This window comes from Lissotriton helveticus (genome assembly GCF_964261635.1).
Source record: "Lissotriton helveticus chromosome 1_1 unlocalized genomic scaffold, aLisHel1.1 SUPER_1_unloc_45, whole genome shotgun sequence".
Classification (NCBI taxonomy): Eukaryota; Metazoa; Chordata; class Amphibia; order Caudata; family Salamandridae; genus Lissotriton; species Lissotriton helveticus.
In genome coordinates, this window is record NW_027611687.1 from 1,786,909 (window position 1) to 1,812,174 (window position 25,266).

A 25,266-nucleotide genomic window follows, 5' to 3' on the forward strand; every position below is an offset into this window, starting at 1 on the left:
TGTCCTGAACGAGTTACTCCAGTATAGATGGAAAGGTCTAGGTACCGATTTAATTAGTGTCATTCTAGAACAGCGTCACAAATATAGAACGTTTTTGAATCCGCATTTTGTTCCTGCCCCACCCCCAGAAGGTAAACCATTTTACATGGAAAGACAGAATCCGTTACGAGAAGTCCACCCAGTTAGAGGAACGGGTGGCGAACTAGAACGAATGTTTGTTTACACTCCAATTACAAAGATGGAACTCCTCGAGATGAAGAAATTAATTCCCTGTCATGACAAAGATCCAGCAGGGTTCCATAGAGAACTAAAAGACATGCTCCGTATGGGAGAATACACATATCCAGATATAATTAAAATGTTAAAGGTTCTGCTGCCTGCAGGGGTGTATGAAAAGCTCAAGGAAAAAGAATGGGAGGTGGGAGAGAAAAAGATCGATTGGGCAGTTCTAGAAGCTGAAGACAAGGCACGAGTACCAGGTACCGGTCTTGGAGATAAATGTAAAGAATTACCAGAATTATTAATACAAGTTTTACCTAGATTATTGACAACCAGAAAAGAAGACTGGGATGCAATCTCAGCCTGTAAACAGAAACAAGACGAAGATATTAGTGATTTTTATTCTAGATTTGAAAAATGTTTTAGCATCAACAGTGGCCTCAAGACAAGTAGTGAGTCATACCCTCACCTTTTTGTTACTAAATTAGTCGAGAATTCAAGCCCACAAATTAAAAATCGAGTTTTGAAAGTCGAAAGTACCTGGCAAGCTAATACCCCGTCCCAGATGTTGCAGATGCTTCAATACCACCAGAATAGAATCAGAGAAGAACAAGAACACGAAAGAAAACGTATGAAAGATACGAAAATGAAAGTACTAGTTGCACAATCTGTTCCTCAAGACAGTCAGAAGAGGGGTCCGAATCAAGCCAGTCATCCTGCAGCTCCCGTTAAAGGGAACTGCAATTATTGTAAACAGCCAGGTCATTTTATAAATGAGTGTGCAGTTCTGAAACACAACATAGCTACTGGTAAGACTAAAGAAAGACCACGTCCGCCTAGACAAGAACAAGTTTCACAGATTCCTCAGCCACAGAATGCACCACAGACCGTTACCGCACCGCAGCCTATTGCTGCAACACAGCACGTTACACAGCAGATGTACCAGTATGCACAGTCTGAGTATCCAGAGTACCAGCAGTATTCATGAAACAGCCTAGAGAAGGAGGTAGGCTTGCCTCTCATCGAGATACCTGTAGATCAAGAAGGTCCCTATGTTCATAGTCAAGTATTAGGGAAAGACAGAAAGTTTTTGATTGATACAGGGGCAAGTAGGACCACAATTAGTCACGCCGAAGTTCCAGGGGCTCCGCTCTCAGGCTCAAGAAATGTTTCCCTTGGATTTTCAGGAAAACCCATCGTAAATGAGATTTCAAAGCCAGTTACTCTAGAAGTAGGTCCATTGTCCCGCACTACTGATCTGTTACTTACTAAGTCATGTCCAGAAAACCTATTAGGCATTAAGACACTGAAAGAGTTAGGTGCAGTTATATGCTGTTCCCCAGAGGGAATACGATTGTTCCTACGTGACTTTAAGGGTCACTATGTATTACGAGATTTTGATTCAAGACTGTCTAATGTTCCGCAGCACTTATGGGCGCAAGGTCCAACTGATGTTGGTTACATGCAAATCACACCCTATCGTGTGACTCTCAAGCCAGGTGTAGTGTTACCACGAATCAGACAGTACAGATTGCCACCTGAGGCTGTAGCAGCCTTATCCAAAATTATTGACGAGCTTATGGCTCAAGGAGTGGTTGTAGAAACTGACTCCAATGTATGTAATTCTCCGATCATTCCAGTCATGAAACGTACTGATCCAAATGCACCCCCAGTATATCGATTAGTGATTGACCTACGAGAGCTTAATAAATGTATTATTCCGCAGTACCCAGTTGTCCCAGACATCTCTTCCCTATTGACAGCCATTGATTCCGAAGCCACGTTCTTCACTGTCATAGACCTCAAGAACGCATTTTTCAGTGTTCCTATTCATCCAGACAGCCAGTTCCTTTTCGGATTTTGTTTAAATGGAAGGAGCTATATGTTTACACGAGCTCCTCAAGGTTTCACAGAAAGTCCTAGTATTTACAGTCAAGCACTCAAGAGACAACTAGACAACATTCACATGCCAACTGACACTGCCCTGCTCCAGTATGTCGATGATCTACTGATCACAGCCCGTTCTGAACGTGCTTGCGAGCAAGCATCCCTTACAGTCTTGTATTTCCTAGCCGAGATGGGGCACAAGGTGTCCCCTTCTAAGCTTCAATTCTGTGTCCAGCAAGTGGTCTACTTAGGACACTTGCTGTCCAAGAGGGGTAGGCAGTTGACACCAGACCGTATCCAGTTAATAGCGAGTCTTCCTCAGCCCAAGACACAGAAGGAGGTACGTGCTTTTATCGGCCTTACTTCTTACTGCAGACAATGGATTCCTCAGTATGCATTTCTAGCCAAACCACTGATACAGTTAACGACACAGGAGGCAGCCGTATCGACTGTCCTCCCTTGGACATCTGAACATACACTTAGTTTCAATGAGTTAAAGAAAGCCCTATGCCAAGCTCCAGTTCTAGCGACACCGAACTACAGTAAGCCTTTTACACTTTTCGTTACTGAACGTGAAGGTACAGCATTATCTGTTCTCACACAAGATCAGGCAGGACAATACAAGCCCTGTGCTTATTTTTCGAGCACATTAGATCCTGTAGCCCAGGCTCTGCCTGCGTGCCTCAAGTCAGTTGCAGCCACAGCACTAGCTATCAGACAAAGTGATTCCATAGTCTTAGGACATACCTTGACAGTACAAGTTCCACATTCTGTGGAAGTTCTTTTAAACCGAACACAAACTCAGCACTTGACAATTGCACGTTTAACAGGTTATGAATTGACACTGTTCCAGCCACACATAGAAATCAGACGCTGCAACATCCTGAATCCTGCTACATTGTTACCATCAGTTAATTCAAATCCAGCCACACATGATTGCGTGGAAGTAGTTAACATTACGACAAAGCCAAGACAAGATCTGACAGATACTCCGTTACCAAACCCCGACCTGACACTTTATGTGGATGGTTCATGTATGAGAACTAGTACAGGAGAACTAGTCGCCGCGTATGCAGTGACTACTGACACTGAAGTTATTGAAACACACCGTATTGATACCCTGTCCGCTCAAGCAGCAGAGCTAGTTGCTCTGACACAAGCCTGCATACACGCCAAGAACTTGAAAGTTAATGTTTACACAGATTCACGTTACGCATTTGGAGTTGTACACGACTTCGGAGTGCTCTGGCAGGAGAGAGGTTTCATGACTTCTCATGGAACCAAGATTCAGCATGGTCTCCTTATTCAAGCTCTGTTAGATGCCATACACTTACCGACATCTATTGCTATCATGAAGTGCAAAGCACATACGAAAGTTACTGACATTATTTCCCAAGGTAACGATCTAGCAGATCGCACAGCCAAGCTTACAGCACAGACTCCAGACATTCAAGTTAATCCGACACAGACACATACTCCAGATCCGACTACATGTATGACAGTTAAGGACCCTACACAAGATGTCATAGATATCCAGTTACATGCTACTCCTGAAGAAATCAAGAAATGGTCCGAACAAGGAGGGGTCCAGACAGATCAAGGATGGTTAACAAAGGGTAGAGCCACATGGTTTCTCCCCGACTCTATGGTTCAAGTCATTATTAATACCGCACATAGTCCAGCACATTTAGGAGAAAAAGCTATGTTAGACAGTATCCAGAACATTTGGTTCAACAAGCATTTACGGGCTGCAGCCAAGCAGAAAGTCCGTACCTGTATGATATGTTGTCAGTTTAATCCAGGTAAAAATGTCCCGGTGGAACAAGGTGGATTCCAGCCCCCTGACCACCCTTTTGAAGTCCTCCAGATGGATTATATTCAGATGGAGCGATGTCGAGGTTTCAAGTATGTCCTTGTAGTTGTATGCGCTCTGTCCAGGTGGACAGAAGCATATCCAGTCCCAGATTACAAAGCCACGACCACTGCTAAGCAGTTGGTTCGTGAGTTCTTCCCCCGTTATGGACTCCCTAGAGTCGTATATTCTGACAACGGCCAGCCATTCTCATCTGAACTCATGAAGCATGTTTCCCTGTTGTTAGGGTACCAGTGGAAGTTTCATTGTGTACGCCATCCTGAAGCAGCCGGTCTCGTAGAGAGACATAACCAGACTCTGAAAATCCGTATTGCAAAAGTGTGTAAAGAAAAAGGTGTGGACTGGCTAGTAGCTCTGCCAGTTGCTTTATTTTATATGCGCATGGTCGCACATTCCAGATCAGGTCTGTCCCCGTACGAGGTCGTTTTCGGCCGCCCCCCTAACATGTGGGGTACTCCTAGACCCCGAAGTATTACCGATGTTTCAAGTAATATGCTGACAGATTACCTAGCTTCCTTGATGTCTGCCCTCAACTCATGTCGTTCACAGGTTGCTGCCGCATTTCCAGACAATACCGAGGTGGCACCGCATGAAATCGTTCCAGGATCCATGGTGATGGTCCGCAACTTTGACAGATCAAGTCCGCTGGAGCCTCGTTGGAAAGAGCCCCGACAGGTCCTCCTCACCACCCGTACAGCCGTGAAGTTGGAAGGACGCAAAGGCTGGGTGCACCTTTCTCATATTAAACTTTCTAATGGACTGAAACCCATCTTAAAGAACATTTCCCAGGATTTGAAGGATTGCCAAAATATTGTTCTCAAGGACTGTCCCGCAAAAGACATTGCTACAACCCCTCCCCTGTTAGAGAAAACTCCGCAACAGGAGTATAAGTTAAAACTCCGGTCTAGTAAAATAAGTCAGTCAGTTTGATTGTCTAAGTCCTCCCCTAGGTGAAACGGTTAGACTGTTTCTGACATGTATAAAATAGACCCCCATAGTGAGAGAGTTAGTCAAAACTCAATTCGATGTATCGTTTTTCTATGTTTCATATTATTTCTCAGCATTATGATTTCCTGCACCAGTTATGCATTTTTCTTGTATTTCCCAGTTCTTCATGTAAATAAGTCTGCTAATGCTACAGTAGAGCACACGTTTAGTGATCTGCCTCCTCATGAACTCTCTTACCGCCTCGCCATGCGAAATAACTCATTCATCCGCATGTTACATTACTCACACCAGTCCAGCAATACCACTAATTGTTGGGTGTGTGGTCGACTCCCCCCTTTCCAGACACCGAAGGGAGTTCTGCCACTTTTTCCTTATCCATTTTCACATAATGGTTCGTGTGGAGCATGGTCCACGTTAACGTCATCCTCAACAGATATGTCTTTTCTTAACAGTACATGTTTTCCAGACAAACAAGGTCTTCCCCACCGAACAGGTTTAGATCTAGAAAATGAAGTGTATAATTTAGGTAATTATTCGTCGAATTTCATGGTCCTGAATGTTCAGTCTGATACTACTCCAGACTTACCTGCTATTTCAGTACTACCAGTCAAAGGCGAATTATGTGTCCGTAATTATGGTTCCATACACGTAGGACATAGTGATTGTACTACTATTGTCAAGTATAGTGACAGTGGGAAATCTATCTTCAAAGCTTCACGTCATTCTTATTTTATTTGTGGTCAAACCGCATATGTTCGTCTGCCCCTCGATTGGGAGGGAACCTGTTACATTGCCTTCCTGCTGCCACCTGTTTTCCTAGCCCCACCTGATTATCATAGAAACACACATCTAGTACACATTAGACATAAAAGGGAGTCCCCAATTGTCGATTATACTGAAACTGCTCTAGAACAATATACAGATTTCAACAGAGGTTTCTTCTTCTTTATAGGACCTATCCAGAATAGTAAACTGATCCGTAGGTTAACCAGAACCCTTGAAGCTGTAGTAAATGAGACTGCCTCTGCTCTAGGTAACTTAACCGAAGAGCAATCTGCTATGAGATTTGTCGTTTTACAGAATCGTCTCGTCCTTGACGTCATACTGGCCGATAGGGGCGGGGCCTGTAGAGTCATCGGATCTAGTTGCTGCATTTTCATTCCAAATAACGCGCCGTCTGTTTATTCAGCTATAACCAGACTCCATAAAATTGCCCATCTGTTACACCAAGATCCAGGCACCTGGACATGGTCCGGTTGGTTCTGGAATATAATTTCCGCATGGGGATGGAAAATATTGTCCTTCCTAGGTATTGCAGTGGCGATCATATTCAGCTGCTGCCTCTGTATACAATGTGGCCCTGCGATTTGCGGCATTTGTGCTACCTCTTGTATTCCTAGTCCCAAGCCCCGTTCTAAAACCCGTTCCAGGATAATTCGAGACGAGCAAATGATACTGTATGAAATGATAGATGGTATCATGAATATTGATGTTTCCTGATGGAAACGTAGTGACAAGGAGGGAATGTGGAAAAGTAAATTTTGCCATGTTCTGTGTCCCTACGTGTCATCCATCATATGTTATGTGTGCATGATTAAATATGCATATGCATTCCCCATGTTCGATTAATGACGCAATTACAGTTGTGTCCACCTCTAGTATGCCAGTTTCTAGTCCTCGTGAATACTACGAATATCAGGCCTATGTAAAGTTACGTTGCCACGTTTCTCAGTGTGCACGTTATTCTATTATAAAGTCCCCGTTTCTAGGCCTCAAAAGGGCCTGGACACCAGATTCAGCTCCTGTCTCCTGCAACTTTGCTGAGGAGCGATACAGCCCCCACCTGTATCCTCGACCCTTCACTTACTTCCTACCTCGCAGTGCCCGGCCCAGCCTGGCTCAGTCTCTGAGTCTGCCAAGAATATGTTATGATTCCAGTTATCAGTTCAGTCCTCCTCCTCTGCATTCCTAAACTACTGAATCGCATCAATAGTTTCCGTCATTGTCTAGCCTTCACGTCTCCACGTTAGAGAAATACTGCATTTAATGGTCATTTAATATTCTTCATCACGCACTACATGTAGAATAATGCATGGTCCAGTCTTAGAATCAAGTTAGCCTTTCCTCTCCTGACTTCTAGTTTATATCAACATGTTCTCTAAACATCAGATACTAGATACTGTTTAGGTACATGTCGCCCTGACTCTCCAGACTTCAGTCTCTGCTCCTAGCACAGAGTTCATAGCCCCCAGCTTCTCCTAGTAACACGTCACTGCTAGTTTGCGCGCACCATCAGGTTAGAGGTCCCGGCTCCTTAGGTAGCCCCCTCCAATGTTTCCGCCCCATTTATGACATATTCTGTTACGTTTGCATCACATGTCTATGTATACGCCCTGTTACACCTCTTTTCGCCCTTATCTTTCGCGACTGCTACGCGTCACGCCTTCTGCTCCACCCACTGCTACGCCTACTGCAATGTAATGCTATGTGTTTGCGTTATGTATATATGCTCATGTATTGTTATTAAAAGTCAGCGCGCTCATCCCAGATCCAGCCCCAGCAGCTGCTGGGCCCTGTCATCCTATTCCTATGCAGGTTGTCCTGTTCCTGTCCTTATGCTGTATTAAACCTGCAAAACTCCTACTACCTCGAATCTTGACTCTTATTTATTGAGCTATCTGTTATGATATATGTCTAGTCAAAAAGAGAGGTATTATTTATTTATTTACCACAATAGGATGCATTGAGGGCACAGCTCTGCAGTGTGCACAACTGCACAGTATCATAAGCATTGGGGTTCTGTGAATTCTGAACCTGTTGGTTTCATTTTGTGTTTGGCAGCCATTTTGTGGTTGCCCTCACATAGGCCGATGATTGTGGCTGAACTAGTCTTTTAAGGACATTTACATCTTAGCTCGAGCTCGTGCTGACTCCTGTTTGACCTGAGTGAACTGACCCTGTTGCCTGAAGCTGACCTTGTTAAACCAGTTCCTGCCCTTTAGCTGATCAAGATTAAGGATCAGAGCACAGGACATCATAACGTTTTACTGCACACAAACATGCCTTATCCTACTTCTATCTGTTTCTGTTCCTTCTTTTATGGTCTGTTTATGATATGGGTTGTGGTCCGTTTATTATGGGTTTGTCCGGCTTGTGTAAGAAGGAATGTTAGGCATTTTGCATGCTTGCAAAAGCTAGGACTGTCCCTTACTTGTATGCTGAAGTTTGTAACCGTAAGCATGTAAAAGGCCTCTGTTTTATGTACTCTTCAGACTACCTCATTCAGTTGCTACGGCTTCTGTGTCACGTGGCCTCACTTATTAAATTTAATAAAGATGTCTTTTCATATTTTCAGCTTCTGTGCCAAGTTCTTTTTTTATTAGTAAGTATTCCCTGAGAATGAAGATTTCATTTCTTCAAATGGCGCGGCCAACGTGGGCTTCATCAGAGAAATGACTTTCTGAAGGAGTGATCTTGTCGGGAGACTGAATTCTACTGAGGAGGAGAGGATGGGACTCTGCTACTTTGTGCACAAGGATTCTACAGATTCTCTGTCTTCGCAGCCTGGTATATTTCTGATCTTCCTGATTTTGATCCTCCACATGATGTCACTCCTGACTGAGAACCTTTTTTTGGCGTGAGTATTCAAAAAAGACCGTTAGGTCATGTAGAACTTGACAGTTAGAATTTGGATAACCTTTTGATTAGTAAAAATGAGAAGTACAAGTGGGTCGCTCCCACGACTTTGTTTGGTTTCTTAGTTTTGATTTGGTTATTGCAATTACCAAAGCCGAGGGTCTCGTTTATTTGCGAGTATATCGTTGTTGATAACCCCTTGAAGTTTGAAGCTAGATTAGTGAGCTATAAGATGCCTGGTCTTAGCAAACTTAGGACTGTAACTTTGGAACTTTGGAATTTGTGTTGGCCAACTTTGGATTTGTATAGGTTTGTATATGCGAATTGCAATTTGTGTAGAACAGGTAATGAGGAGAATTTTCTCTATTTGGTTTAGTTGAACGGTGCACGTACGAAAAGTACATTAAGCACTACATTGATTATAATATTGTATATTTTGCAATATTTTGGGCATGCCTGTTTAAAAGCTCACATAAGAAGAATGTGTGGCTTTATTTGGAAGGTACCATAGTGTGATGTGAAATTAATTAGCCGGCTTCCCTAGAGGGAATATCTAAATAGGTTTAGATTTACAAACATATTTCTTCCTTGGTGATTTTGTATCCCCAGGGAATTAAAATATGACATAATACATATAAGGACCCTTTGTTCTGCGCAATGTTATGAAGGAAGATATGCAGAACGATTTTATGGTGTTCTGCTAGCCAAAGCTAGTGAATTGAGTGTATTTTCGCTTCTTGGACATACATCAATCTGTTGGGCTGTTTTTGCAGTCTTTTGAAACACAATTGAGAAGCGTTTCTTGTAAATATGACTTACAACTAGTATTTACAAATGGTTTGGTTTAAGTACAGTCTGTGGGCTGTCCTTTGTTTTTGTTCTGAGTATTGGTTTGTGGGTTAAATGTGTGTTTAAATGTCTATGTGGTTTTCCCATTAGTGCAATTTCTGTAAGTGAATAGCGTTGGCGCTATTTATGAAATGCATGGCTAAAGCGCACCATATTGTGTGTCCTGAGTGTTTCACCCCTTTCTGTTTATGTCTGAAATAAGGGATGCAGCTTGCTTTTATATGTGGAATTATCAAAAATTATTGGGTTTATTAAAAATAATTGTTAAATTATGAAAAATAATTATTAAAAATAAGTGCTACAAAATTCGTTTTTTGCTATTCATGAAGCTTAATGCTCATACTGTGACCTCCTAGCATTATAATTTAATTTGAGTTGTGTTGCACTGCATAATCAGGACATTAGCATACGACATCTCACTTAGCGCAGGCGTAAAAAACTCATTTTTCTAAGGATTTACATGAGATATGTCTAATGTCTAATATTTGTAATGTGTAAAGAACATTCTGAGGATGATTAATATGTAACATACTTATAGGATATTTATTTTTAAGTGCCCCAAATATCAAAGTCGAATTTGGGTATTTTTGCCATTTATAATAGCTTTAAAGTGATTTTAGGCTTCAGTGAATGCATACATTTAGGTATAATACAAATTTGCAGGCTGTCCTCATTTGGGGTTTGCTTTTAAATGGCCCAGTGAGATCCATTTTAAGGTTGATGAAATAAGTACCATTGCAACAAGCATTTGTTCTAAAACTGGTTTGTGTGTTATTAGGTTCTGTGAATTATTCACAGTAAATGTTGTTTAATAATCTGGAAACAGAGATAATTTTTTTAGCGCCTAAAAAGGAGACATTATTTTTCAAAATAGAGTGAATTATTGCAGGTTAGGAGGAATTAGGAAGGCCTTTTGCCTTTGTCAGCCTCAGAATGAGCAGAGGGTGGGGGCTAGTACAGCTGCAGAGGCTTGCTCAAGTCCCGCTGAGGTGTTATCTTTAGTTTCCCTGTAAACAATGGAAGGAGGCTGTCATGTTGACATTTGTGACCTTTTAAATTAAGGCCTTGTCTCTGTGAAATGCAGAATGACCTTGCTAAACAGGCCTCTAAAAGGAAGGGTTCTGTTTTCTCCACAAAATTAAAGAACTTAATTCCAAAGGGAAAATATGAAAAAGGTTTCTTTGAAAGTCCCAACACATGCTAAATGCTCTGCAGAAATGATATATTTGTATCTCTGCCTCTAAAAAAATAATGTCTGCTAGTTGCTTTTATTTGACCGGAAATGAAGCACTGCATTAAGTCTTAGACAGAAAATAAGACAAAGCTTTTTATTGAAATTTTGAAGGCTACATGCCTAAGTGAGAACGAATTGTGGCCCAAAGATAACATGGAGTGTCAGTGAAAGAATTTTACTTTTGGAAAGTTAAAATGGCTTAATGTTGCAAGCTGACTGACAAGATGGTAACAGTTAAGTAATGGAAATTTATTTAGGTGTCTGTTCATGTGTATTATGTTTTGTCTTCTGATTAAAAGTTATAATTGATGTCTGTTTGTTATGAGAAATGTCTCTCTTTTGTGTGTTGTGTATTTTTTTTTTTGCTTCTGCCCACAGATCATTCATGGATTGTTCTGGGCGATTTTAAGGCTGACAAGACACGTGAGTTTGGTTGGTTAAAAAGGGATGTGTTTTTGCGTAGCCTTTGGGAAGAAATGTTCATGTGTTTTTTTTTTTATGTTTGTGTATTTGGTCCTATCATGAATTGTTCCTGCGGGTCCTGTGTGTCAGAAGAGACATAGTGGGTTGTATTTGACAGCCAAATGTCCACTAAATGGTGATTTGCTGTCAAAAGGAGGGTGAGGATTTTAAACCTGACAAATTAAGCAAGCCCAAATATTGAGTTTTGGGCTGCAGGTTCACAGTGCATAAAGTAAAGGACTTGAAGTGTGTGCGTCGCAGCTCATTTACATATGCTATTGTCTTGTCTATGTTTTTTGTGCTTGATATACAGCAAGTATATCTGATGGCTTGACATGTGCGTTTTGTGTTTATGTTGTTGCTTTTGATACTATTACAAGTTTACCTGTGTTGTGAAGGGATATACATGACGGTGTGTATCCTGCAAACAGTTGGGTAGATTTGCTTTGACACTAAATTTCACAGAAAGACAGACAACACTTCATCAGTGTATGTCAAATTTGGCTTTAATGGTATTTGAAGGAAAATAAAAAAGAGATATACAGAATCAAAGTGTGTCACATGCTGTTAGTCACGTACTGCCCCTCCCCTTAAGGAACAGGCAGCCCTACATTTATGTATCCTGATTGGACGTAAGGATAATATTATAGATTTGTGACTCTTGTGCATGGTGACCTAATTTCTATATTACATTAGTCAGTTTTGGTCTGCTTCCTAAGTAGTGTATGGCTTTGTACCAAAAAGGAAACAAGGTTTCATTTTTCCCTGAAGAAGGGAACTGGAACATTAGCTGTGATTACAGTATATGGTGTAGAGGCCAGCGGTAGAGCTGACTATCATGAACTGGGATCTGCTAAAGAGACGCTTAACACTGTTTGCCCTGTCACGAGGAGAGAGTTGCCCTTGCTGTGCTGTGTGAGAGACCGACCGCCTCCCGCCGCCAGACCCCAGCTCTACCATCGGGTCCGGCCGCCGAGCGGAGCGCGGCGCTGGTCGTCCCCAGCAAACTACAATACCCAGCATCCTTGGAGACGCTTCCCGCGTCATTCACGCGCCAGGCGGCGCATAAAGCTGCTGTAACCCCGGTCGAGGGGTGGATCTGCTAAAGAGACGCTTAACACTGTTTGCCCTGTCACGAGGAGAGAGCTGCCCTTGCTGTGCTGTGTGAGAGACCGACCGCCTCCCGCCGCCAGACCCCAGCTCTTCCATCGGGTCCGGCCGCCGAGCGGAGCGCGGCGCTGGTCGTCCCCAGCAAACTACAATACCCAGCATCCTTGGAGACGCTTCCCGCGTCATTCACGCGCCAGGCGGCGCATAAAGCTGCTGTAACCCCGGTCGAGGGGTGGATCTGCTAAAGAGACGCTTAACACTGTTTGCCCTGTCACGAGGAGAGAGTTGCCCTTGCTGTGCTGTGTGAGAGACCGACCGCCTCCCGCCGCCAGACCCCAGCTCTACCATCGGGTCCGGCCGCCGAGCGGAGCGCGGCGCTGGTCGTCCCCAGCAAACTACAATACCCAGCATCCTTGGAGACGCTTCCCGCGTCATTCACGCGCCAGGCGGCGCATAAAGCTGCTGTAACCCCCGTCTCGCGGGACGCCGGGCGAAGCCCGGGCCAAGGGCGGGCCCGTTTCAGCCCGTTCCAGACTGAGCAGGACTGGACTGGGCCACGGTATTTACATTTACTTTTTTAGCCCGTAACCTCTATATTGTGACCCACTGTTGGTTGTGGACATTGTAATTGACTTATAATTACTACTAGTTTTGTAGTACTTGATGTCATTAACTATGAATAAGCGTACCAGAAGTAAAAATACCTCCAGCCTAACTGACATCACTGGCCCACTGGACTTATTCATCACCAAGACTCACGAAGTCATAGATAAAAGTATACACATCCTAGAACGCAGGGTATCCCATGAATTGGAGGTCGCAAGAAGGTCGTCCATGGGGCCCCTGGCTTCTGCACAAACCCCTATTCAAAAGGGACCAATTATCCCATTGCTTAAGCAAGCTGACAACACGAACGTATTAATACACACTGTTCCTAATGTTGTCGATCTATCTGCTACCCAACTCTCACTTGGGTCTAACTCCTGTGAGGATTTAGAAAAAACACCCGATCTACAATTCTCCCAAAATGAGCAGGATACTGTAGATTCTAATTCTACGGCCAACCGGGAGGGTGCCATAAGTAAGAGGCAAAACACAGAGACGACCTCACACGAGACTATTATAGCTCTGCACAACACCATGACCTCACCCAAATTAAATACTGACATAACCTTACCAGATCAACTGATTTCTTCCAACACTGGTGCTGATTGCATATTAACTCTACATGAAGCTGGTCTCCGAGAGCTGACAGAGAACAAAGCTCTCGGGGGTGGCATACAAAAACCATGCACCGCATGTATAACATTACATGATCTCATCACAAATAGCATGGGCCGGCTGCTAAAATATCACTTGCAACCACTGGAGAAGAGCATCATGACTATTGAGAAGCAATTAGCTAAATTAAATATTCCAGCTTTCAAACAGAACACACTGGGTACACCTGCCAAGGGCCTGGGGATTGCGAAAGATTCAAATAATCCGGCCCAACCCCCGTCTTTACCAGTTACTCGGCCCAAGTCCCAGCCGCTTGAAAAAGTTGTAAATCCGGAAGCCCAAACAAACGATAGGCAAAACAAACAAACTACTTCAAACCCTGCCCCAACAGAAGGGATTGATAAACGAAAAGGCCCAACTGATAACGCCCAAAAAACCCCGGCTCCTGTGGAGCCAAATAGCCATGCAGCAAAGCAGAAGGATACCCTACAGACATTACAAAAAGCCCAACACCCCCAGCCACAAGCCATGGAGAGGAAAGCCCCAAGGCACAGGCGTCCGATACACCTGCCGCCCGAGGCGACCCCATACACTGTTATACTTACTGGGGTTACTGAGCTGGCAGACGGTACAGACGAACCTCCTTGGTCGCTGCGCAACAAGGTACTGCAGTGGTTGAGCCAAAACAGACCTCTTCATCCATCCAATCAAAGTAGTATCATCTCAATGAAAAGAGTGTTCTGGATTGGCGATACCAAAAAAAGTCTACAGGGTGACTGTATTGTACTTAACTGTGAGGACCCCGCTACAGCGGATTATATCTCCTCATGGCCAGCTTTAGAAAAAAGTGGGGGGATTGACGTACAGCGTCTCGCCTTCTTTTATCCACCTCTAAACACCTTTAATTATGGCGACCCTAATAGTTGGGAGGAAGTACAGGACTGGCCTTGGACACAGGTGGGGCACTATAACAGGAACAGAAATAGGAACAGTAACAATCACTGGAATAGAGGATGGGATAATCGCCCCTGGCCGCCGAGAAGAGAAAATTCACACCATGACTACTGGAGGGGGGCCCCCACAAGGAATAGGTACGACTGTTTGGACATGGTCGATTGACCAATAATGGCAACAAAACATAAAGGAAACAATCTAGGTACCCCAGTTGAGCCCTGTAAAAATGATCATAAGGTTACCATTGCTAATATCCTGCCCTTAGCGAACACATCTGATCCCCCATTAGGGGAAACATCCCTTACTCCCTCAATTTCGCGGAAAACCGCGCAACCCCATAGGGAGCTAGAACACAACATAGAGGGCGCTGAGAGGTCAATTCCCCAGACACTGACACCAGAAACCAGTCAACATAAACTTAACCTAAAAATAACTTCCTGGAACATCGCAGGGCTGAACAACAAAGTAAGGGCCCACTCATTTCTATCCTTCATGGAAAAACAGGACATAATATGCTTACAGGAATGCTGGGACCAGGAGGAGTCCCATATTGAGGGTTTTAGTACCTTTTACATCCCGTCGATACAGGGCAATCGAGGGAGAGGGTCGGGTGGCTTGTGTATTTTTGTTTCCAATCTGTGTAATACAAAACTGTCCACATACATGGCAAGCGGATCCAAAGTAGAGGTGGCTAGATCTTTGCAAGGACTTATGGTCAAAGCAAAGGGGTGGTCCCTCTTTGTGGTTAACATATATATCAACGTGCCAAAAGTGGAGCCTAAAGCTTTAATAGCGGAGCTCACTACAATGCTCACGAGGGGTGGCCGGGATGCAGACTGTATCCTATTAGGAGGCAATTTTAACTGCCATCTATGTCCTTATAGTGCCACAAAGAATTGTGGCATTTATAACTTAAGAGGGGACCCCACCACACATTTCGAACATTCCATCATGGGTAACATGCTAAACCAATTAATGCATGATTGGGACATGGGGTTTGCCAACGAATTATGCGAGCCTTCAGTAGCTTTCCAGACAACCTTCTTTGGTCGAGGGTCAGGCACTACAATCGATTATATCCTAGTGTCCAATAGGAATCAGGGCTGCCTGGAGGAGTTTACAACGGAAGATTTGGCACTAAGTGATCACTTCCCGATTAGCACCACTATTTCTGCTGGGAAGACGGACAGCCCTGCGTCAAGCTTACCCAGCATCCTTCATGGTCACTCAGTGTCTCTGGCAAGAAAGAACGGTTATGCCATAAAATGGGCAAAAATCGATGCCTCAACCTTCCTGAAGGAATTAGTCCAGAAAGAATTGAAGCAATTTACGACCTGCTTAGAAATTAATATTAACCCTCAGTCAATTATAGAGGCTTATGGAAGGATAACAACTACGATAAATGATAAGTTAACAAAAAAACTAAAGACAGGGACAGCAAAGAGAGCACATGGCTGGTTTAACTCCGCCTGCTCCAGAGCACATAATGATCTGTTAAAGGCATTAAAGACACTCCCTAAAGACACTAGTTTGATTAAGGAGGCCAGGCGCGTCTATAAGCAGACCCTATGTGATAGGCAGGACGAACTGAAAAATCAGGCCTGGGAAGCCCTAGTAAAGGCAAGCGCCGTTAGGGACAACATTTCTTTCTGGAAAGAAATCAATGCCCCTTTTTTCTCCACGGACAGCAAGGCTGACTCGATGGAGATAGCCATAACTGAAGACGTCTGGGTCGATTATTTTACCACCTTATATAAAAAAGATCTAATAACCATGACCCCAGATCATGATACTAACAATAGGCAGGGGGATCAGCTAGCGAAGCACGATAGTTTCCCTTTAAACATAGTCATTACCCCTCCAGAGGTCGAACTAGCAATCTCTCAGAGTGCAAATTTAAAAGCCCCCGGACCAGATGGAGTCGCCATTGACTTATTTAAAGACAATGTAGATCTATGGGCTCCTCTATTAGCAAATGTAATAAACGCGTATAGCAAAATGGGTTTCCCCGACACATGGCATGAAGCCATAGTTATTCCAATATTTAAAAAGGGGGATAGACAGGAGCCAAAATGCTATCGCCCTATCTCGTTGCTAGATACACTGAAGAAAGTGGCAGGCAGAGTATTGCTAACTAAACTGCAAACCTGGTCTAAGAGTGAAGGGATCTTATCGAAATTACAGTATGGCTTTAAAACGGGCGTAGGCACTGTAGAGCAGGGTTTAAACCTGGCCTTAATAACAACCAAGTATATTAGAAGCAAAAAAGGGAATCTCTTCCTAACATTCGTCGACTTAACCTCGGCTTTTGACTGTTTAGACCATACTGTGTTATGGAAAACCCTGGTTAAGTTGGGGATAGATAAAAACATTCTTTATTTCATACAGGAACTATATAGAGACGCAGGTGCCACGGTCAGATACGGCAAAAATGGCGAGCGAACCAAAAAATTCCCGATAGCAAAGGGCGTTCGGCAGGGCTGCATCCTTGCGCCATTCCTTTTTAATTTATATATTAACGAGATAGCAGACTTTTTAAAAGATCTTGAAGTAGATTACCCCAAAATAAACGGCATCTCAGTACCACTATTACTATATGCTGACGACGCCGTGATCATGGCCCGCACACAGTTGGGTCTTCAGAAAGCATTAACAGGCTTCTCAACTTTTATGACTACGAGAGGTTTAAAAATAAACGAGGGAAAAACATTTACAATGTCATGCACCCTGAGGAAAAACACACCAGACTGCAAAACCTTCGTTAATAACACCAAAATAGCTATGACCAAAACCTTTTCGTATCTAGGCATCATATTTAACAACAAGGGCACATGGTCAACAGCAATAACCTCCCGGAACCTGGCCTTTTCTCGCACGATAGGTTCTCTGAAACAATTTGCAAAGAGACTGGGTAGGAAACCTGTGGACATATTACTTAAGATTTACGCAGCTAAATGCGTGTCCACTGCTGTAAATGGGGCCGGTATCTGGGGATTAGCAGATTGTACACCAATTCAAACAGTGGAAAATGCCTTTCTGAGGTACTTATTAGCAGTCCCCCGTTCCACGTCCACTACTGTGTGCCACAACGAACTGGATAGAGTCCCTATCATCGACCTGATAAAGATAGCGCCAGTGATGTTGTGGTTTAAGATCTGGACATGTGATGATACAGGCTTCAACAGGGAAGTAATCCAAGACTGTTTAAACTACTCCGCCTCTAGCAAGCAGCCATGGTTAGCCTACGTGAAAAAGTTTTTGTTTTCCATTGGTAAACCAGATCTCTTCTCAAACCCCACATCATGCTCACAAATAGCAAAAAAAGCGTTAAAAGTGGCATGCCTTGACTTATTGGAGGAACGAAGATGGTACCTAGATGGGCACAAGTCCACCATAGTAGCCCATCGCAACATCTTACATGGTACTGGTCTTCACGTTTACTTAGCCCCAACCTATTCGTGCTATCACAGAATGCTCCTGACTCGAATGAGGACGGAGTCTTTTTACAGGTTAATAACATTCCCTGTTCCGAATGATTGGTCTGCTAATTTGGAAAAATGTCCGTGTGATGACCTATCCAAACAGTCAAATTTACATTGTATTTTCTTTTGCAAGTACTATCAGTGGGGGAGAAAAAGGTATCTGTTACCATTGTTAAAGTCATGGGGCGTGAGAACTTGTAAAACTGCACTGGTCAGACTATACATGATGGAAGATGAACTTACCATAGTGACAGCGATAACATTTTTGACTTTCACTGTAAAGTGTAGAGGGACCATGGGAAACGATTAGGACTTTATTGGACAAATTAAAAAAAGTGTAAAACCGTATTATAATGTACCTTATAACATCAGATAATACGTATACAGTAAACTGTATGAACTCCAAGAGTCTTTTAATTAATTTTTAGAATTTGTAGATGGTTTTTTACGAATTTTACCTGCTTTTTCTTCATGATATGTATTTTTGTAAGAAATTTTATAACCAGAGAAAAATTACTCAGTCTGCTTACGTTTGTATTCTGTACGCTTTTATGGTTTTTTGTCAAAATACCGAATAAAGCTATTTTTGAATTTGAATTTGAATTTGACTATCATGAACTATTTTGATTTTTATGTATCACCCCCACTCTTGGTGTTGTGTCACATGCCTGACTATCACCCAAGTAATTTCTTGTTCTTCCTATAGATTTTTCTTTCGTCACTTCTCCCCTGATTGATGTTGCATCGTCCCTAGTAATTGGGGATGTTAGCTGTGTCCTAGTCCCATTTTCCCTTTTCCATATTCCTTTCATCACCAGTTAGCCTTCTTTTATTTTTATTATTGTATTAGGTTCACACTTCCAGATTGCAGTAATGTCCCAGAGACCCCCATATTATGTATAAATCCCTTTTGTATAACAAGACTGGTTTTTAAGAATTTTCTTTGGGCCTACCTCGATGTTTTCCAGTCTGACCGTCATGGTAATGATGGACTGGTTAACTGACTCAATGCTATTATAAGACAAGTTTCCACATTTTGATCATTAGCCTGTGTATTGCATAGTGCACTTGATGAACAGTTATTAAAAGGGAGGTATCTACATGTCCCTGGTAATCTGTATCATGTGATTTATTTTTTGAGATGTTCTAGATAAGGAATTTAGGAACACCTAGACTTAATTATTGAGAGAAAAAATGTGTTTACCCCATTAGACGATGTCACTATGTGTGAGGACATCCATTTAGATAAAATTCTCCTATAGTTATCTACCCTTAGATGGTAGAGGATATGCTCTCACATGGAAACCCAATTGAAGAGATTAGAGGCACTGTTTTGCTTATTGTCTTTGTCTTTGTATTCTATGAGAATGACAATGTATTTTAGATCACAAAAGTCCAATGGCGTATGGCCACTCCCTCGCAGATTGCAGGCCACCTGCTTGCAGTCCCCTCGTTATACAATGAACTGTTTTTGTACTGAATTGAAGGAAAATAACAACTATGTCTCATTTCCTACGCCACTAGGTTCTGCGGGATTAAGTCATAATAACCTGCGGACCTTTGATGAAAAGCTAATTCCCATCAGTGTCAGTCCCAGCACCCAGAAAGCAGTAAGGCTGGACAAGCAATCGCCAGCGCGCAATCAATGGTATCACCAAAGCATCAAACTTGCTCCATCAGACGGCATTGGACATCACAGAACCAGAATTTCAGTGCAAAAGAGCGAAAGAGAAGGATTAATGTTGTTTTGAGGCTTCAGCCTTCCACCTGTCATGTGCTGGTAACCTCTGACAGTGTGCAGTCCCTTGAGCCCCTTGGCCTGAGTTTTGGCCACACACCCCTTTTCTTTGCTCAGAAGGAAAGGCAGTGCACCGGAGGAACCAAGACCGGCAAAAGGCACTACATTGTGGTACCTATGATTAAATGAAAGAGCAGCCCGAGCATCCTCTGACACTGAAAAGCGAGTGTTGGAGTCTGAAAGTGTTGCTGAGTATGAAAGCCTGTTGCTCTTTCCTGATTAATAGTACTTGGGTCTGCATGAGATGATCTGTGCCCATGATCAATGGAGAGCACACTGTCTGTAGTGCCTGCCGCAGAGGAGAGATATTGGTGCACTGCCTTGAGACATTGAGACTTTCAAATAAGCTGCGAGTGTTTGCCAGAAGGGCACTCCAACGGATACTGAGAAGGACCATTTTCATGAAAGGCCTGAATGAAGAGGCCCATGCGGAAGAAAACAACAGAAGAGGATTTGATGAACAATAGAAGCCTGCCGGAGAGGCTTGAACGGACTCTGGGTATTTCCCGTGCGATTGCATAAAATGGGTGTTAGGAGACTGATTCTGGTTATTTTGCCGGCATTATTTTTAAAGTAGTATTCTGTTTAGTAAAAGCAGAATAAAGTCCATTCTATGTGGAAGAATATCCCTTTTCACCTCGGAGCATTGATGAGGATCACCACTGTTTCACCTGAACATATAATAAGTTACTGAAATGCATAGGAGCCATAAAAAAAAAATGTTACTAGATAATTTTAGGATTTGCTTTCTGCTTAGAGTTGTGAAAAATGATAATTGTGTTTGTAATAGTGGTCATTACTTTCTTCTGTTGTCCATATGTTCTTAATAACATGTTTTCTAGTATTTTTAAGGATGACATTGTCTTTTGTGGATTGGATTGTTTTCACTACCCAATTGACTTCTGCACCCACCTCCCAACCCATGTCTTTTCCTACTACTACTTCTTTGCATTCTTTTCATATCTTACCTGAACACGAGCAGATTAGAAGGTCGGAATTTGTGAATAATTCTTTTGTACAGCTTCTGCATCAACACCAGTTGGTAGTGAACACCACTAATTGTTGTGTGTGTGGTCTTATGCCACATACTACAGATAGAGGTATTCCCTATTTGGTTCTGTCATTTAGTTACAATGGGTCTGTATGGGCATATCAGACGATGTTTATTTATGCCAACGAAGTCCATCCCTTGCGTTCCATGAAAGAAAACTCGAGTAATAATGTCTTAGTGAAGGGAATAACGGATAATATTGACATCGATTCAGATACAGACTGAGTGATTGTCTATGCAAGGGCAAAAGGAGGGTGTGGGGTTCTGTGAATTCTGAACCCGTGGGTTCCATTTTGTGTATGGCAGCCATTTTGTGGTTGCCTTCACATAGGCCGATGATTGTGGCTGAATTAGTCTTTTAAGGACATTTACACCTTAGCTCGAGATCGTGCTGACTCCTGTTTGACCTGAGTGAACTGACCCTGTTGCCTGAAGCTGACCTTGTTAAACCAGTTCCTGCCCTTTAGCTGATCAAGATTAAGGATCAGAGCACAGGACATCATAAAGTTTTACTGCACACAAACATGCCTTATCCTACTTCTATCTGTTTCTGTTCCTTCTTTTATGGTCTGTTTATGATATGGGTTGTGGTCCTTTTATTATGGGTTTGTCCGGCTTGTGTAAGAAGGAATGTTAGGCATTTTGCATGCTTGCAAAAGCTAGGACTGCCCCTTACTTGTATGCTGAAGTTTGTAACCCTAAGCATATAAAAGGCCTCTGTTTGTTGTACTCTTCAGACTACCTCATTCAGTTGCTACGGCTTCTGTGTGACGTGGCCTCACTTATTAAATTTAATAAAGATGTCTTTTCATATTTTCAGCTTCTGTGCCAAGTTCTTTTTTTATTAGTAAGTATTCCCTGAGAATGAAGATGTAATTTCTTCAGCATGCCTAGTTAAGAAAGGTGCAGACGCATCCAAAACGCCTCAGCCAGACTGATCATCAACGTCCCCCGCCACAGCCACAGCCACATCACCCCCTACCTGGGAGCCCTACACTGGCTCCCCATCAACAAGAGGATCACCTTCAAGCTCCTCACCCACACACACAAAGCACTCCACAATGCCGGACCAGCCTACCTGAAAAGCAAACTCAGTTTCTACACCCCCACCCCGAGCTTCACTCCGCCAGCCTCGCCCTCGCCGCTGTCCCCCGCATCCAACGAACCACCTCCGGCGGCAGATCCTTCTCCTACCTCGCCACCAAGACCTGGAACACCCTCCCTACCCACCTACGGCAGACCAAAGACCCACTCGCCTTCAGAAGACTCCTCAAGACCTGGCTCTGCGAGCAGTAGCGGCTCCCCACCCCCCTCCCCTCAGCACCTTGAGACCCTCACAGGTAAGTAGCGTGCATTACAAGTACTCTGATTGATTGATTGATTGAACTCACCAGTGTATGAAGCACAAAAGGCGCAGCAGAGGTCGTGTGCACGTGTGCAATTGTACGGTATAGAAATTATTTGTGGTTCATCAGTGTGGGCACAACTGAAATGAAGATGAAGCACGCGTGGTTCAGCAGTGTGCACAACTACCCAGTATACAAAGCATGTTTGGCTCAGCAGTGATTGCCCCATTACAGTGCGTAGAATTATGCAAGGTCAGCCGTGAGCCTCTGACTGGAAGCAATAGTGGTTTATAGGGATGCATGGCTCGCCACGGTGCTAAATTGCACTCAAGAAACCATGTATTGCTCAGCAGTGTGTACTACAGCAAAGTACAGTGAGCATGCAAGGTACTGCAGAGTGTGCACAAGGGTACAGTAAATGAAAGGAGCTTGACTTTTATAACAAATAATCAAACAAATATTGAGAGAATACACAGTTTAGTAATGCAAGCATGATTAAGTAGCTACTGCTGGTTATAGCAGAAGTGTCACAGCCAACCATATGTGACTACCCAGATCCTAGATGCCTAGGAAACATGCACTGCTCAGTACTTTATTTTGTTCCTGTGTGTGTCAGCACAAAGATTAGGTGTGGGATGCTAACGTCTGTGTTTGTGGGATGTGCATGCACCGCTGTGTGGCCCACGTTATCAGTTTGGTTGCTAGAAAGCATACACTGCTCTCCTGTCAGTTCGCTGACCCTGTCCATGCAGGGATTTACTTTGCACTCAGACAGCAGATCTAACAGAGCAGAGAGTCCACTGCAAGCCCTAACAGCAGCAAGCCCCTTTCACCTCTGTTCACATGCACCATAAACAAGTACTTCCCAATAAGCACACGGTCATTGAGAGTGCCAGCCCCAGTGCCCTATCCGTGCTCAGCCATAGGCACATGCAGACCCGGATGCAAAGTGCAACAATTACCTGGGGCTCCCATGCCGCTCAGCATGTAGAGGGGGCCCAGGGGCTGAAGCGGGGCTGAAGCGTGGCTGTCCGCTGACCATGGAAGAGAGCGCTGCAAGGTGCTGCCGCAAGACGGTCATGCTGCTAAATCTTTTTCTTTTTAATTACTTAAAAACTAATCAATGGATTTGCACCAAATTACGAAAAGAGATCTTTCTGGACCAAGCTCTAGCTTGCTGCCAAATTTAGTGTATTTCCGTTCAGTGGTCCGGCCTGTAGTCATGTCTTAAATCCCTATGGGAAATTGCATGGGAAAAAGGCATTTTGGACCACCCTTTTTCTCGGCCTCTACTGACGAATGACCCCTAAGCTTTCCAGACAGCAGCTGAATTGAATGGTAAACTAGCTTAAAAACTTGTTTAGACTCATCAAATGGAGCCAAAGTTGTTAGCAAAACAAAAAAAACTTTTCCTACGGAAGCTAGGTCCTAACTATAACTACCTACTGGTGACAGCTAGTATTTCATATATATATATATATATATACATACATTGCGCTCATTTTTTCACGCACGGGGAACCGGCGACACGTAGAAGGGCTCTAACCTGCAGTGACTGTGGTGCATTAGGTATTTACAACTACTCCACGCAGTATACGGAATACACATGGCGAATGAAATTTTAAAGGAGTGCGAGGCATTGGCTCTTAGAATCTTTAAATCAAAGTAAGCTGTGAGAGTTGAGGGCGCTGCCGATGTAAGCGATGCCGATGGCACAACTGGCACTTTGAAACAACGAGGAATAACACTAGAAAACAAGCATTTACAATGCAATGGTCTCGGCATTATTAAAGGTAGAGCTATTGGCATTGCTTATGACATTTTTTTTTTATATAATCTTAAATAAATGGCATTGTCATTTACATTGCCAATAGCTTAATCGTTAAATAAATGGCATTGTCATTTACAATGCCAATAGGTTAATCGCTCGCAAATGCATGACCTATTGCATTTACACCCACACAGAGACACACACACAAAGACACACACAGAGCCACCCACACAGAGCCCCACACACACACACATCCACACCCACACAGAGCCCCCCCACACACAGAGCACCACACACACACTTACTAAAAAGCACAAAGTCTTCATACAAATAAAAATATAATCATGGTACATCAGCTATAAAATAGGTTTCTTTACCTCAGTGTGTTGATTCGTGCATTTTTGAAAAATCCTACAACCTACTGCCACTGTTCTGACAAGGGCAGGGCCACATAAATGACACTATTATGAAATCATGTGATATTGTTTAGCAAGGTATTCCCAACCTGAACCCTGTAGTTTTTTTAAAAGTAAATTGCACTTTAAAAACTAACTTCTTGCTTATTTTATGTAATTAAATTATATCAAAATATAGCAGTTTTGATGAGATTTGCGCCTCATTAAACTCACTTAACAATGGCAGAGGTATTAATTTAAGTCCTGCGGAGTGTGACGTTGCCGCCAAAGTACCACTGAGTGAAAATCCCGGACAATAGAAGCAGAAAATATAAGAACTGAAAGTTGTCCTGCAGTGAGCACTGCCACTAAAGTACTAAAAATAAACCAAGCTATGGCCATGCTTCGAATGACAAATTAAAATCTGGGACCAGGGCGACTTGTGGGATTGTCTTTCAGATGTGTAAACCATATGTATATGAAAACTTATTTTTTTCAGGAAAACGTAGCCTAAAAGCTGAAATAAATCGAGAGCCATCCACTTAAAAAAAAACTGATGTGACAAGTGGCATTTCGCAGCAAAAATCTAAATCCGAAACCATTGATCATGGGCAAGCACTGTTGATAGCTGACACTTGCTTTGTGCTGCTACATTACATTGCTTTATGTCATCTGACGTCACTGGCACCTAAAAGTCACAGAGTGACCGGGTATTAGGGTGGAGTGAACATTATTTCTGTGAAGTGCACTGGGGATGTGCTAGTTCGGTTCACACTTTCATACGAGGGGGAGGGGCGAGCCACTCCGGCCCTGCATGCAGCAGGCACCAGGCATGCTGCTGTGGCTCCAGATGGCGCCTGCCTCCGTAGCTCACCTGACACACTGGGTGGGGGTCAAACAGAAGCCATGCTTCTTCACCGTAGGATCTTCCATCTGATGTCCACTAGGAGCTCGAGGAATGTATGTTGACAAGAGTGTATTCAGTAGATGTCAATCTAAACCATTGTTAGTCATGCAGATACGATGCCCA